This window comes from Bubalus kerabau, chromosome X (genome assembly GCF_029407905.1).
Source record: "Bubalus kerabau isolate K-KA32 ecotype Philippines breed swamp buffalo chromosome X, PCC_UOA_SB_1v2, whole genome shotgun sequence".
NCBI lineage: Eukaryota > Metazoa > Chordata > Mammalia > Artiodactyla > Bovidae > Bubalus > Bubalus kerabau.
The window spans coordinates 131,957,006-131,974,461 of record NC_073647.1 but is presented as its reverse complement, the minus strand read 5'-3'; the positions used below and the strand labels follow the sequence as shown (position 1 = coordinate 131,974,461).

The following is a 17,456-nucleotide window of genomic DNA, read 5'->3' as shown; positions in this document are numbered from 1 at the left end:
ACGTTTCAGAAACAGGGAAGACTAGTAAGTGATGCATAAATAATTGAAGAAATATCTATTTAAGTATTAGTAATGGTTAACATGAACACTAGTAGAATTCAAAACCATTTGTACTTTTTCATCATTAGGCAAGATGAAATCAAAATCAAACAAGTTTCTCATAACTGAAAGCAACAAGGGAACGTTGAATGATACAAAGGAATGCTTACAAAGTAGGCCAAACGTAACTGTACTTTGTGACCCCTGATCTGTAACACGATATGACTGTGTGTGTGCTCAGTCGTGTCCGACCCTTTGCAACCTCATGGACTCTACGCTGCCAGGCTCCTCTGTCCGTGGCATTTTACAGGCAAGAATACTGGGGTGGGTTGCCATTTCCTAGTCCAGGGGATCTTTCCAACCCAGGGATCGAAACTGCATCTCCTGCATTGACAGGCAGCATCTTTACCACTAGTGCCACCTGGGAAGCCCTATAACACAATATATCATTTTGAAATAAAATGTAAAGCAGCAAGGAAAGTCACCAAAAGGAAGCCCTATAACACAATATATCATTTTGAAATAAAATGTAAAGCAGCAAGGAAAGTCACCAAAAGGTTTTCTCTGAGTTTTGGGCCTTGAGTTAGAAAGATCTTCCTCCTTTTCCTTTTCTGTACTGTCTAGTGTCTACAGTTTTGCTTTGCTTTCTCTAAAGGAACTAAATACAGGCCTACCTCATTTAATTGTGCTTTGCTTTGTTTTGCTTCACAGATACTGCCTTAAAAAAAAAGTTTAAGATATGAGGCAGCTCTGCATAGAGTGTCTTTTGGTACCGTTTTTCTAACAGCATTTGCTCCCTTCGTGTCTCTGTATCACATTTTAGTAATTCTTTTTTTTTTTCATTAGTATTATGTTTGTTATGGTGATCTGTGATCAGTGATTTGATGTTACTGTGACTTGGTTAAGGTTCAGATGACGGCCCACACTTTTTAGCAATAAAGCATTTCTTAAGGTGTGCACATTTTTAAAGACATATTGCTACTGCACATTTAGTACAATACAGTATAGTGTAAGCATAATAACTTTTATATGTGTTGGGAAACCAAAACATTCATGTAACTTTATTGCAACACTCGATTTACTGTAGTGGTTTGGAACCACAGTATTTCCAGGATCTGCCTCTATAACAGTTAAGGGCTAAGGATTTGAATCAGACCTGAGTTGAAATCCTGGAGCTACTTGATCTACTGTTACCTTGGCTAACTGTTCATATCATAAATGGAGATAAGGATAACGACTTTATAGGATTGTTTTAATACTAAAGGTGGTACTGTTTTTAAAGGTGTTAATATAGTGCCTGATTGTCACAAATACTCAATGGTAACATCATTATCAATCAAAAGTATGGCTCTTGAAATCAAATACTTTTTAAAAAGTTATTGGTTTAACTCAAACAATAACTCAGACATGTTAAATGACACCTCTCATCACTCAACTTAAAACAGAGATCTCAGAGTAATTTCTACTCAAAACTCCCTTCATGGATATCACTTTTTTGTTGTTATCTTTTTTTTTTTTGCCTCTGTGGTGAGAACACTGAGGATCTATTAATACTTTCTTTGAAAATTTTGAGTATATGATACAGTATGATTAACTCTAGTCACCATGTTGGGCATTCAATCCCCAGGACTTACACATCTTACAGGTAACTGAAAGTTTGTTCTCTTTGACCAGTTTCTTTAACAGTTCAAACAAAATCCACCTTCTGGTTGTTAAGTGTATAGATAAGAAAAGATGTTTATTATATTTACAAAAAATAGATTGTTTTTCTTACTTTAGGAGTGCTACATGACTTTTATAGACTCTTTGGAACAGGTGGGACATCTGAGGAAAAATATGTCAAAGATAACCACTATAATATGTATATGTTTCTGTCCAGTATTTTATAGTATGTATTTAAAATTTTTTTTCTTAATCTGAAAGATGTTTAAATTATGTAGTTTGATTAATGCAAAATAACACTTTTGAAATGTCTTAGTTTTTCATAACTTAAGCCAAATGTTCATGTTATTTTTTTAACTAAAAGAAGCATTTAAAACATTAAATAATAGATACTTAGATTTAGGTTCCAATAAAATTGGAATCACATTTTATAATATGACCAGTTCTTCAAAAATTGCTCTTGTATAACACCAGACAAATAATATTTCAAGATAAAGTTTAATTAAATGTGTTTTGTTAGAATTTTAATCTAATTTCTTTCATTTTCTTCTATAAGATTTTAAAATGTAAACATAAAAATGACACACTAACCAAGAGAAACTGTAATCCTTCCCATTGTTTTCAAGTGCTTATTCCTAGCTCATGCGAGTCTGTCAGCATGTTTTCAGTCTAATCTACCAAGGCCAGATGCACTCTGGAGGTATTTCTTAATGGAATTTTCAGGGGAGTCAATGCTATTGTACAGTAGACTAAACAATTTGATGACCAGCACATTCAGAATATATATTATGTAACTTCAGAGAACTTGGGAATGCAGAGGCTCCTTTCTAATGCTAAGCAGTATCTTTGGCCATCCTTTCTGAAGAAATAGAAAAAAGAATTTTGATGACTTATTTCCAGTTAGACAAACTGCAGATGAATGGTGAGTGTAAATTTATTTCTTTCAGCTATTACATCAGTAGGCTAAAAGCCTGTACAAAAAATATTCAGATGGACAGTAAGGAAGGCAAGATACAGCAGCTCGAAGCACTTGGCTGTCATTAATTTGTTAACAATTGTTCATGCATCAATATTATTAGATGATGTTATGGAAGGTAGATCAGGTCTCCATCCATTAACCAACTTATGAATATGACATTAAATTAGAAGAACTTTATTTTATGTTATTAAGTATGTATTAAAGCAGGTTAAGCTATGAACTATATGTTAAATAATGCCATATTTTAAATAATGTCCTGATTCATTTAAATGTTATGGCAAGAATAATATGTATCAGAATAAAATTTGATGTTGAACAGAGTTATTCTATTGTTGAAATAATTTTCTTTCTTTTATTTGATCATATTTACTATGTTTCTCATATTTCTCCATTGTTTTGTCTAGTGTGTCTTTTCTTACCTCATTTTTAATTCCTCTTGCTTTCCTAACACATTAATGGTGGTTTTAAAAGCAATCTCTCTATAGTCCCAAAGTCTCTCCCTTGAATATCTTCAGCTACTTATTTTATTATTTTATTATTATATATATATAGCTGGTATATATATAGTATATACCAGCTATATATAGATAATAACCAAATATTAGACTTTTATTCTAGACTTTCCAGTGGCCAATTTCTAAGTCCCCTCTCTTTTTTTCCCTTTCCACTTAGTTTACTATTGAGTTTCAAAATATCATCTGAAGTATCTCATCAGTTTCTTCTCTCCCCTTCAGTATCCGTTGCTGTAGCCATAAACAAGATTGGTAAGAGCTATAGCTCTCCCCAGTGATAGCCAATAGAACTTTCTGCAGTATCTTTGTTGTCAGATATGGTAGCCATTAGGGGAGCTATTGAACACTTGAACTGTGGCTTATGCAATTGAGGAAGTGAAACTTTATTTAATTTTAATTGACATTAAATCTGTGCACATAAGGCTAGAAGCTACTGTATTGAACAGCACAGGTATAGATTGGTGTCAGAAGTTCCAAGATAAAGACTTCTGGATTTATCTTAAATCCAAGAAAGTATATATATCACTCTGCTGCTTAAAGACTTTCCATGTTTCCTCCTATGTTATTACATAGTTGGATTCCAAAGGCTCACATATAAGGTCCACGTTGATCTCATTCTATAACACTTTTCTAGTCAAGTTTACATTAAACTTGTCCTTCTATGCTGTAATCCATCCAAATTGAAATATTTTTGTTCTGAGTCCATGGCTTATGCCTTCTCCACACTCATAATTTGACTCATATTGTATTCTCCTCTAGAAATTCTTTGCCAAAACTGTGTTTCCAAATCATCTTAATTGTTTTTAAGAGAATTTCAAATGTATTTGGAATTTTAACAGCAGAATACATTTTGTGAAATTGTGTATGATGAAACCATTTCTCCACCAGTTACATCAGTGGACCAGAGCCAGTTTATTTCAGAAGCCCCAGGGTGCCTTAAGACTATTTGTCTCATTATCCCTGTTATTTTCCCCTTCAGGGAACTGTCCTTAATAAACATTATGTTTCTTCTGCTGGTTAGTTTTTTAAAAAATTATTATTCAATTTACTTAAACTAAAAGAAAAAAATAAGTTCACCCATTTATCTGATCACACCTGCTACCTCTCTACTCCCAACCCTCACCTCTAGCTACCAGAGGCTGTTCTGTCTACGAGCTTGGTTTTTTGTTTTATTTTTAGATGCTGTATATAAGAGAGATCATATGGTATTTGTCTTTCTCTGTCTGACTCATTTCACTTAGCATAATGCCCTCAAGGTCTATGCATGTTGTTGCAAATGGCAAGATTTCATTCTTTTTTATGGCCGAGTAATATTCCACTGTGTACCTATACCACAATTTTTTCATTCATTTATTGATGGACACTTAGTTTTTTTCCATACCTTGGCTGTTATAAATAATACTGCAGTGAACGTAGGGGTGCATATCTTTTTGAGTTAGTGTTTTCATTTTCTTCAGATAAAGACCCAGAAGTGGAATTGCTAGATTGTATTATAGTTCTATTTTTATTTTTTTGAGGAAACTTCATACTGTTTCCCATAGTGTTGCATCAATTTACATTCTTACCAACAGTGTACAAGAGTACCCTTTTCTCTAATTTCTCTCCAACACTTGTTAATTCCTTTTTTTTTTCTTTTTGAATAACTTCCGTTCTGACAGGTATGAGGTGATATCTCATTATGTGGTTTTGATTTGCATTTCTCTGATTAGTGATATTGAGCATCTTTTCATGTACCCTTGGCTATTTCTATATCTTCTTTGGAAAACTGTCTATTTGGATCTTTTCCTCATGTTATAATGGAATTAACTGTTCAGTTTCAGCTGAAGCTGCCACTTATTTTATGAAGCTTTTCCCAATTTCCCCTGTTAAGAAAGCTCTCCCTCCACTGAATCAGTCTAGTTATCTGTCTTTATTTCCTCCTGCTGCTGCTGCTGCTAAGTTGCGTCAGTCGTGTCCGACTCTGTGCGACCCCATAGATGGCAGCCCACCAGGCTCACCCATTCCTGGGATTCTCCAGGCAAGAACACTGGAGTGGGTTGCCATTTCCTTCTCCAGTGCAAGAAAGTGAAAATGAAGTCGCTCAGTCGTGCCTGACTCTTAGTGACCCCATGGACTGCAGCCTACCAGGCTCCTCCGTCCATGGGATTTTCCAGGCAAGAGTACTGGAGTGGGTCACCAGTGCCTTCTCCACTATATCTGATTTGTTCCATAATCTTTAGTCTCTGGTCTACTGTCTAGTATATAGAAACATGCAAAATAATGGATTATCAAATGATTGGTTAACAATAACTGAATTAATGTGGAGTTTTGAATGTGCTACTCTTACTATCATCAGAGCATTTCAAATGCAAGTAATTACCTCATTAGATACATAAGAATTTATAAATGTATTTCATATATGGAAATGTGTTTTATTTTTATTTATATATATTCTCTCAAATATGGAAGTAGTCTCTTACAGCTAAAGGGTTTGCATATTTTATACAAATTGTTTTCTTTTTATGTGCATACATAGCACATATTTTTGTCTGATATGTCCTGAAAAAAGCAATTTTAATTTTTTAGTCTTCTGGATAATTGGCTCTGTTCTCCATTTTATTTTTCACATGTAGAGCAGTCTCAAACATCATAATTATATGCTACAAAGCAAAACATCATGTGAAAATATTTATTTGGAACCAGAATATTATGTTGAGAGAATTTTCCCACCATGAACATTTGTGTGCCATCTGTATTCAGTCCAAGCAAGTTGCTCATTACTATTAAGGAAACTTGGATAGTAGACCCTCTAACTCCTTGGAACTATTAAACTATAGCAGTTACCAATATAGTAAAACTAAGACGCTTTGATGCACTGTTTAATGTTTTGTGAACTTTCTCTGGAATATCCTGAGATGTTCACTTATTCCCTAAGAAACAGTCTCAGATAGTAAATAGGTATATTCATATTGGGCTTCCCTCATAGTTCTGTTGGTAAATCATCTGCCTGCAATGCAGGAGACTTGGGTTTGATTCCTGGGTCAGGAAGATCCCCTGGAGAAGGAAATGGCAACCCACTCCAGTATTCTTGCCTGGGGAATCCCATGGACACAGGAGCCTGGTGGGCACAGTCCATGAGATCGCAAGAGTCAGACACGACTTAGTGACTAAAGCACCACCATATTCATATTGTAAATACAAACCAAACAGTCTTTAATGCTTTTATTTCAGTGGTAAACTTTATATTTGTATGACTACAGAAATGAATGATTCTTGGGACTTTCCTGATGGTCCCATGGTTAAGATTCTGCATTTTTGCTGCAGAGGGTGTAGGTTCAATCCCTGGTCAGGAAACTAAGATCCCACATGCTGTATGAGTCTTCCAATAAAACAAAACAAACTCAAAATCTGTTGTAAACAGTATTAAATGACAGGCTGTACTAAGGATTAGACATTAGGCATTAGACAAGGTTCAGTTGCTAAAGAAGACTCATAGCACCAACATGTTATGACTTAAAAATGTGTCAGTTCCTTGCATGGAAAGGCCCCAACAAGGCACCAGCATTAAAGTCCAGATACACATGTTCCCCATCCTTTAGGCTTTCTATTTTGTTCCACTAATCTATATTTCTGTCTTTGTGCCAGTAACATACCGTCTTGATGACTGTGGCTCTGTGGCGGATTCATGTTGATGTATGGCAAAACCAATACAATATTGTAAAGTAATTAACCTCCAATTAAAATAAATAAATTTACATTAAAAAAATAAAATTAAGCACATATTCTCTTAAAAAAAATAAATAAAGTACAGATACAGGTCACAGCCAGAGGCTTGCTCAGAGTAAGGGTGTGAGGAAACCAAGCTACTGGCCTCCCTCTGCAAAGGCCGTTACTAGGGCACACATTTTCTTTTAGACCAAGAACACAGTTTTCTCTTAAATTGAAAACCACTTACATGGGCACATAAAACCACAGAACCCAGGAACCCAAAATGGAGTCTCAACCAGAATTTCTTACGTCCCAGGGGTCCCGTAGGCATCTTCCTGATGCACAACCTGCCCCTATGGCCCTTTCCAGGTCCCTCACCAAGACCAGGTGCAAATCATCAGTCTTGCTTGTCAGTGAATATTGCTGACATGGTGATATATCACCCCAGATCTCCTCAGAACTACAGTTACAAAGCAACACTAGTAGTCCGTGCAGTTTGTACCCTGGCCAGGCTCAGGGCTGGGTGGGTATTTTTCTTATTGCAGGGCATTTTCAAACCTGGCAGGGGGGATTGACTCTCACAGTTCAGACACCTAATAACAGGAACCATTTCTTTCAATGTGTAAAAGTGACAAAGGATTAGTATTCAGAATATATGAGTCACTTGTAAACTAGAGGGAGAGAAACTCCAAACATATTTTTAAACACACACACATAAAAACTTACTAATGGTTTAGGAATGATGAAAAATACCAACAAAAAAACTTAGCAGATTGCAAAATTTTCAGAAGTCTGCTAGATACATTTCAATAAGAATCTGGGAAAACAAAGGCCTTCACAAGCTGCCATTAGTAGTGGAAAATGGTCCAGTCACTTAAAAGAGCAATTTGACAACCTTTACCACAGGGAAGGATGTTTCTACCTTAAGATTATTCATCTCCTAGGAATATACTTTATAAAAATTAGAAAACATAACATGGGAAACATTTGCATGATTATTTATTACAGCATTGCTTTTAATCATGAAAAATTAGAAACAATATAACCTATAAATAGAAAGTATAGATACATTAGTTACCTATTTTTAAATGGACTACTTAGTAGAGGTTAAAATGAATGAACATTCTTGTATCATGAGTCAGTGATGTAATATCATACAAACCCTGAATCGTGAATATGCTATTAATTCTAAAATTTTAAAACATAAAGCTGAGTGGAAATCAAATTACAGAAAGACACAAATTTTATTGCATCACTTATACGCAATTAAAAACCAGATAAAATCTCATAATGCATTATTTGTGGGACCATTCAGATGTCATGAAATATAAAATTTAGGAAAGATGAACACCACCTTTTTTTTTGGATAGTAGTACTTCTATGGAGAAACTTAAATATTCTTAGTGAGGGGTCCAAAATGATTTATTTCTTTGAAAATAAGAACTTATGATAAATATGGCAGAAAGTTAACTACAGCATTTGGAAAATTAAAACTGTGCCTCCTAGAATTTAGGCAGTAGAGAGACAAGTGACAGACTTGCATCTGAAAAAAAGAAATCTATCAAATAGATATGGAGGCCACAGAGGTCACACTGCCTCCCCATCAAAAGTAAAAGAAAATAATAACTTTTAAAGTAGCCTAAAATGTGATAAAAATGGACTTCATGTGAAGAAACCTCTCTGGGCTTACCTTGGATTTTTCCTAAAATTACTGCCTGATTGGTTGTAGAATACAGCCCCAGCTTATGAATAGAAACTAAGTGAAGTGTCCTCAGCTCCCAGCGATAGTAGAGACATTTTCAAAGTCAAGAGTGATGAACTTCAATGGCTCCATTTGGAGTGCTTCTAAATAATTCTCACAGACACTAAAGAAACATTCCATGGAATAATAACTGGCATGAGGACTCTGCCATATTCAGAGGAAGTCATCAAGGAAATAGGTCTGTCATTCAAGTCAGTCTTTTCTTGATCCTGTAGGCTGCTTGTTTGGAGTGAGAATGAAGCAAAGGAAGTGAAATATGAGAAGGGGTAGAGATGACAAAGATGAAGAACCAGATAATACCCCAGGAGTGATGGAGGACTGGACCAGGTAAGAGACTCAGCTCTGAACTGAATGAGACTATGGAATTGATCATTACAATACAATGGGCATTTTAATTGTAAACTTGAGACTGTACCTTATGACTAAATGTGGCCAGATCCCTTTTCATTATTTAACAGTGATCGTAAAAGTTATGGGACCTGTTTGCAATTTCATCCTATGTGGGGGAAGAATTGGTCCTACAGAGTTGGTCTAAAGGGTCAGTGAGAGGAACAAATGTTTTATATTTATGCCTTAAGAGACACTAGTACAATAAGTGGATCTTGTGGTTATTTTGTGAAAGACAAATACAGGACACAAAGGAACATGTGTCTTCTATAGAGCAGTTGTAATATAGACCTTAATCTGCTTGTCGATGATTTGTGAGCATCATTATAATAACCTAGAAGAGAAAGGTATAATTTGGTGAATATATATATTATAAACTACTTCACAATTCTGATCTAACTAAAACTTGTAGCATTTTTCAGTTTTTTTGTGATAATCACTAATGTTACACATTGCAGTCCTATATATTTGTTTTGAGATGCCACATGTGGTATTGTCAGAAAATACCACAATGGAAACATGAAGGAGAATTGGGGAATCATTCATTTAACACAGGGACAAAGAATGTGTTGGTTGAGTCTAATTTTTACCTGAATCATTTAGATAAATTCCTCTATCTCCAGTGTTTGAGGCTTAAGTAAGAAGTTTGATTACTTTTGTGGGGGTGGGGAAGGGGATTGTTTCAAAGTTTTTGATTTTCTTATTTTCACTTGTCACAGTGTTTTTGTTTTCTAATGTGCAAATTCTCTGAAAGCCTATAATTTCCTCTACACAATTACAGTGAAGTATGACTGAGCAATTCAAGTGACCATTTGAGGTAATGGATTTGAGTTGCTACAAACTAGTTGAGTTAGAAGCTGTAATATTTAATGCAGCAATGCTCAGGGTGAACTTCTGTGTCACACAACTTTAAAGCCAGATGATGCTTATCTGAATAATTTGGATGATGTGATCTTTACTGCAAAGTGCCTACTATATGCAACATAACATTACATGACATCTAAGGGATCTTGACAAAGTTTGGAAAGATGAAACCTGTGAGGTCATAGTCTTTAACTACTAGCAAGATATGACATACCAGCTGCTGAGTAAAGCCAGAATGTATGTTCTTTCTATAGGGTTGGATGATTAGCAGTAGAGTGATTTATATCAAAATGTCAACATGAGTTCCCAAACTTGTGTCTACTAAGCACTCTCTATCCCATATTGCTACATATAATATCCTGTTTCTCTCCCTCTAGAGACATGACCAGTGCCCCAGGAGGCATTTGATGGTTTAACCAGAACGTTAAGTGACTTTTGAATTCCTTAGAATTGACTGATCACGTACTCTAATCAGTAACACTTTTCTAAGTGTGCATCACACACACCCATGTTCTTTTAATTTATAATTTATACTTATACTAATGTTCTAGTACATTATGTTCATTACTCAACATAAACCAATACTAGAAATGTAAGATTTTTGAGTAAAGATTAAATAACCATTATTTCTGCAAAGATATTTTACAAGAGTCTTCAGCCTTAGATTCCAGCTTTGAAATTCTTAATTGCTGTTTTTTTTTTCTCTTTTTTTCTTTTTTCTTTTTTTTAAATTTTATTTTATTTTTAAACTTTACATAATTGTATTAGTTTGAAGGGGAAAAAATTAATAAGATGCCATAAGTGCTTCAGTGTGTGTTGCCCCAATGTGATTTCATTCTGGAAGTCCACTGAAAGTGGAATTCAGTAACCAGGGGAATGTTATGTGACAGAAATTAGGCAGTCTTCAAAAACAATCCATGTAGCTGATGTAAATGTATGCATGCTATGCTATGCTAAGTCACTTCAGTCGTGTCCGCTCTGTGTGACCCCATAGACGGCAGCCACCAGGCTCCCCCGTCCCTGGGATTCTCCAGGCAAGAACACTGGAGTGGGTTGCCATTTCCTTCTCCAATGCATGAAAGTGAAAAGTGAAAGGGAAGTCACTCAGTCGTGTCCGACTCTTAGCGACCCCATGGACTGCAGCCCACCAGGCTCCTCCATCCATGGGATTTTCCAGGCAAAAGTACTGGAGTGGGGTGCCATTGCCTTCTCCGAATGTATGCATTCGGATCAAGCAAATTTTGAGAACAAATGTCTGGTGCCATAGGGTTGTGTTCATGAAATGCATTGCAAAAGAAAATATTAAAACACTTTCCTGGCTCAAAGATGTAGAAATGAACACTGTCATAGAGCATTTGTGGGACAAACACAGAGGGGATTTTCCATTACACCACAATTGTTGTGGCTTCCCTGATGGTGTTGGTGATAAAGAACCTGCCTGTCAATGCAGGAGGCATAAGAGATGCGGGTTCGATCTCTAGGTCAGGAAGATCCCCTGGAGGAGGCATGGCAACCCACTCCAGCATTGTTGCCTGGAGAATCCCCATAGACAGAGGAGCCTGGTGGGCTATAGTTCATGGGGTTGCAAAGAGTCGGACACAACTGAAGTGACTTAGCACACATGGAGCTTTGTTGTAATTAACTTGCAAGAGGCAACAAAGGTAAAGTCAATGATTTCAACATAAAGAGAGCTTTTCTGTCCTGTAAAGGGCTTCCTGGTAGCTCACTCAGTCAAGAATTTGCCTGCAATGCAAGAGACAAGGGTCTGATCCCTGGGTCACGAAGATCCCCTGGAGAAGGAAATTGCAAGCCACTCCAGTATTCTTGCTTGGAAAATCCTATATAGAGAGGAACCTGGCAGGCTACAGTCCATGGGGTGGGGGTGGGGGGTGGGTGGGTCACAAGAGTCGGACATGACTTAGCAACTAAACCACCACCACCACTTATCCTCTAAAGGTAGGATGAAAATCCAGCAACTAAACCACCACCACCACTTATCCTCTAAAGGTAGGATGAAAATCCACTTTAATGATCCCTTGCTCAGACGAATACTTAGGGCAAATGGGAGCATCTGTAACCCAGGGCTTAGGAGACAGAAACAAACATGTCCCAGTAACCAGACACATAGATTCATGTGTTGGATCATAACCATGTTGGATCATTCAAGCGTTTGCAAAGGTATACAGTGGCTTTTAAGGACAACCATAGCTGTTCAATTCTTTATTAAGTGTAGAGACTGGAAACTCCTTTAACTTACTAGAAAGATCATGACAAAAGGTAGCCTTTTCCATGCAAAGTTGCAAGGGATGGTGGAAAAAAGGAAAATAATAAAAGGAATCATTTCTCTTGGTTATTCCTTGAGGAAGGTCTCAACTCTTTGTTGAAGAGGGAATGGAAGTTAAAATAGGAATACTGCTGCAGCTCTGCACAGTACTGCTGGAACCCGAGTTCCAAAAGAAATAAATGTGTACCAGGGAGAAAGAATTTTATGTGAAAATATAATCTGGGGTAAGCATTCACAAACTATATGGTCTGTGGGTCAAATCTGATCCTTGCACCAGTTTGTGTTAACAAAATTCTATTGAAACACCCATTTATCTCCGTATTGTCTGTGACACATTTCACAGTATAATAGCAGAGTTGACTAGCTACAACAGAAACAATGTTTCTTACAGAGCCTAAAATATTTATCCTCTGACCCTTTACAGAAAAAGTTTTCTGATATATAGGCACTGGGGTTTGATATATACCATTAAAGTTTCTGAAAAGACTTGTAATTAATATAAACATTTAATGAGTAAATATTCATTTATTTTATAGGAAAAATAAGTTGCATATATGTAAGTATTTCCCTGGGTATTTTATCCTGAAGGTCTGTGTTATATATGTGTGTATAAAACCATTTAGTAGACAACACATAGTACATTCTAGAATGTAAATTCAGCCATTCTTCATCAGTCACTGGGACTCTATTCTCAGTTTACTTTTTTAAAAATTAACTAATGTATTTTAATTGGAGGCTAATCACTTTACAATATGGTACTGGTTTTTGCCGTACACTGACATGAATCAACCGTGGGTGTACATGTGTTCCCCATCCTGAACCCCCCTCCCACCTTCCGCCCCATCCCATCCCTCAGGGTTGTCCCAGTGCACCGGCCCCGAGTGCCCTGTCTCATGCATCAAACCTGGACTGGTGATCTATTTCACATATGGTAATATACATGTTTCAATGCTATTCTCTCAGGTCATTCCACCCTCGCTTTTTCCCACAGAGTCCAAAAGTCTGTTCTTTACATCTGTGTCTCCTTTGCTGTCTATCATATAGGGTCATTGTTACCATCTTTCTAAATTCTATATATATATATGCATTAATATACTGTATTGGTGTTTTTCTTTCTGGCTTACTTCACTCTGTATAATAGGCTCCAGTTTCATCTACCTCATTAGAATTAATTCAAATGCATTTTAATAGCTGAGTAATATTCCATTGTGTATATGTACCACAGCTTTCTTATCCATTTGTCTGCTGATGTACATCTAGGTTGCTTCCATGTCCTAGCTATTATAAACAGTGCTGCAACGAACATTGGGGTACACGTGTCTCTTTCCATTCTGGTATCCTCGGTGTGTATGCCCAGCAGTGGGATTGCTGGGTCATATGGCTGTTCTATTTCCAGCTTTTAAGGAATCTCCATACTGTTCTCCATAGTGGATGTACTAGTTTGCATTCCCACCATCAGTGTAAGAGGGTTCCCTTTTCTCCACACCCTCTCCAGCATTTATTGTTTGTAGACTTTTGGATAACAGCCATTCTGACTGGTGTGAGATGGTACCTCATTGTGGTTTTGATTTGCATATCTCTGATAATGAGTGATGTTGAGCATCTTGTCATGTGTTTGTTAGCCATCTGTATGTCTTCTTTGGAGAAATGTCTGTTTAGTTCTTTGGCCCATTTTTTGATTGGGTCATTTATTTTTCTGGAGTTGAGCTGTAGGAGTTGCTTGTATATTCTCGAGATTAATTCTTTGTCAGTTGCTTCATTTGCTATTATTTTCTCTCATTCTGAAGGCTGTCTTTTCACCTTGCTTATAGTTTCCTTCATTGTGCAAAAGCTTTTAAGTTTAATTAGGTCCCATTGGTTTATTTTTGCTTTTATTTCCTTTACTCCAAGAGGTGGGTCATAGAGGATCCTGCTATAATGTATGTCGGAGAGTGTTTTGCCTATGTTTTCCTCTTGGAATTTTATAGTTTCTGGCCTTACATTTAGATCTTTAATCCATTTTGAGTTTATTTTTGTGTATGGTGTTAGAAAGTGTTCTAGTTTCATTCCTTTCCAAGTGGTTGACCAGTTTTCCCAGCACCACTTGTTAAAGAGATTGTCTTTTCTCCATTGTTTATTCTTGCCTCCTTTGTCAAAGATAAGGTGCCAATAGGTGTGTGGATTTATCTCTGGGCTTTCTATTTTGTTCCATTGATCTATATTTCTGTCTTGGTTCCAGTACCATACTGTCTTGATGACTGTAGCTTTGTAGTATAGCCTGAAGTCAGGCAGGTTGATTCCTCCAGTTTCATTCTTCTTTCTCAAGATTGCTTTGGCTATTCGAGGTTTTTTGTATTTGCATAAAAATTGTGATGTTGTTTGTCCTAGTTATGTGAAAAATACCGTTGGTAGCTTGATAGGGATTGCATTGAATCTATAGATTGCTTTGGGTAGTATACTCATTTTCAATATATTGATTCTTCCAATCCATAAACATGGTATATTTCTCCATCAATTTGTGTCCTCTTTGATTTCTTTCATAGTGTTTTATAGTTTTCTATATATAGGTCTTTTGTTTCTCCAGGTAGATTTATTCCTAAGTATTTTATTCTTTTTGTTGCAATGGTGAATGAAATTGTTTCCTTAATTTCTCTTACTATTTTCTCATTGTTAGTGTATAGGAATGCAAGGGATTTCTGTGTTAATTTTATATCCTGCAGCTTTACTATATTCATTGATTAGCTCTAGTAATTTTCTGGTGGAGTCTTTAGGGTTTCCTATGTATAGGATCATGTCATCTGCAAACAGTGAGAGTTTTACTTCTTCTTTTCCAATCTGGATTCCTTTTATTTCTTTTTCTTCTCTGACTCCTGTGGCTAAAACTTCCAAAACTATGTTGAATAGTAGTAGTGAGAGTGGGCACCCTTGTCTTGTTCCTGACTTGAGGGGAAATGCTTTCAATTTTTCACCATTGAGGTTAATGTTTGCTGTGGGTTTATCATATATGGCTTTTATTATGTTGAGGTATGTTCCTTCTATTCCTACTTTCTGGAGGGTTTTTTTCATAAATGGATGTTGAATTTTGTCAAAGGCTTTCTCTGCATCTATTGAGATAATCATATGGTTTTTATCTTTCAATCTGTTAATGTGGTATATCACGTTGATTGATTTGCAAATATTGAAGAATCCTTGCATCCCTGGGATACAGCCCACTTGGTCATGATGTATGATCTTTTTAATATGTTGTTGGATTCCATTTGCTAGAATTTTGTTAAGGATTTTTGCATCTATGTTTATCAGTGATATTGGCCTGTAGTTTTCTTTTTTTATGGCATCTTTGTCTGGTTTTTGTATTAGGGTGATGGTGGCCTCATAGAATGAGTTTGGCAGTTTACCTTCCTCTGTAATTTTCTGGAAGTGTTGAGCAGAATAGGTGTTAGCTCTTCTCTAAATTTTTAGTAGAATTCACCAGTAAAGCCATCTGGTCCTGGGCTTTTGTTTGTTGGAAAATTTTTGATTACAGTTTCAATTTCCATGCTTGTAATGGGTCTGTTAAGATTTTCCATTTCTTCCTGGTTCAGTTTTGGAAGGTTATACTTTTCTAAGAATTCATCCATTTTTTCCAAGTTGTCCATTTTATTCACATATAGTTGCTGATAGTAGTCTCTTATGATCCTCTGTATTTCTGTGTTGTCTGTTGTGATCTCTCCATTTTCATTTCTAATTTTGTTGATTTGATTCTTCTTCCTTTGTTTCTTGATGAGTCTGGCTAATATTTTGTGTTTGAAAACTTCTTCTTCACGACTCCCTCCCCGGAATGGATCTCCATCCCTAACTCCTTTGTCTCTCTATTTGTCTTTTATATTTTGTCCTACCTCCTTTTGAAGAGAATGGGCTGCATTTCTGGGTGCATAGTGTCCTCCACCAGCATTCAGAAGTTGTTTTGTGGAAGTTGCTCACCATTCAAATGATCTTTTGATGAATTTGTGGGGGAGAAAGCGTTCCCCCTATCCTATTCCTCTGCCATCTTAGGACCGCCCCTGGATTCAGTCTTAAATTGCCAAAAGAAGAAGTGGAGTTGTTTTGTGGTTTAAGAAATTATCCAGTTGGAGACTGCTGTATTTTGAATGAGGCATTCACGAAGCTTTAGAATCTCTCCTTTCACATGAATGGACAATTCTCCAAAAAGGGACTCCAAATGGGTGCTAAACTATCACATTAGTGTGTTCACAGTGCCTCCTCAGGATTCTAGGCCTATGCTTCTGAGGAGAGCAGGATCTGTGAGACACCAGACTCTGCTCAGTTTACTTTTATGTGGTAGTATTTTAATTTTAACTTCTCTAATAAATGACAGTGTTGATACTCTTTCACATGCTTATTTGATACATAAATATCTTTACTGATAGTGTCTGTTAAATGTTTCATTCACTTTTAATTGGATTGCTTTATTTAAAAAATGTTTTGAAATATAGTTGATTTATAATGTTGTGTTAGATTCAGATGTACAGCAAACTGAGTCAGTTATACATACACATATATCCAGTCTTTTTTAGATTCTATTCCCATAGGTCATTATAGAGTATTGAGTAGGGTTCCCTGTGCTATATAGTAGGTACTTATTACTTACCTATTCTATATATGAGTATGTATATGTCAATCCCAATCTCTCAATTTATCACTCCCCCGCCCATTTTTCCCCCCTGGTAACCACAGGTTTGTTTTCTGTGTCTGTGACTCAACTTCTGTTTTATAAATAGGTTCATTTGTATTGTTTCTTTAGATTCCACACATAAGTGATCTCATATGATCTTTGTCTTTGTCTGAGTTACTTCCTCAGTATGACAGTCCCTAGGTATTCTCAGTTTTAAATTGAATTTCCTCTCCAGTGGTACACCATTTGGGTATTTCTTCAGACACAAGGAGCTTAGAATATTATCCAGTTAAAAAGACCTATTAAGATTTTTGCAGACAGAGAAGCAAATAAAGTAAGAAACCAGTTTCCCCAAAAGGTTGTATTAACTGTTTTTGTCCTGAAAACTTTTGTGTTACTTTTCATATATATATATATCACCTGTCCAGGGCACAGAAGATCATAAGCCATTCAGCCCAGCTTTTATTTCACTTTAGAGTTTATCTCTCTCAGAAGTCCATTCCAAATAATTTACCTGGACATGTATTTTTGCAGTTGGAATATAATACTTCTTTGCATCTCTTTCCATCTCAAAATATCATTGTCTTGCCCTTTTTCTTTTCTTTTTTTTTTTTTAATAATATTTCATGTCAGTAAACAAGAATGATCTT

At 36.1% G+C, this 17,456-nt stretch overlaps 1 pseudogene; it reads left to right on the top strand.

Annotated features, from left to right (window-relative positions):
- LOC129639930 (melanoma-associated antigen B3-like) overlaps positions 1 to 17,456 on the top strand; it is a 92,001-nt pseudogene that overhangs the window by 3,368 nt on the left and 71,177 nt on the right.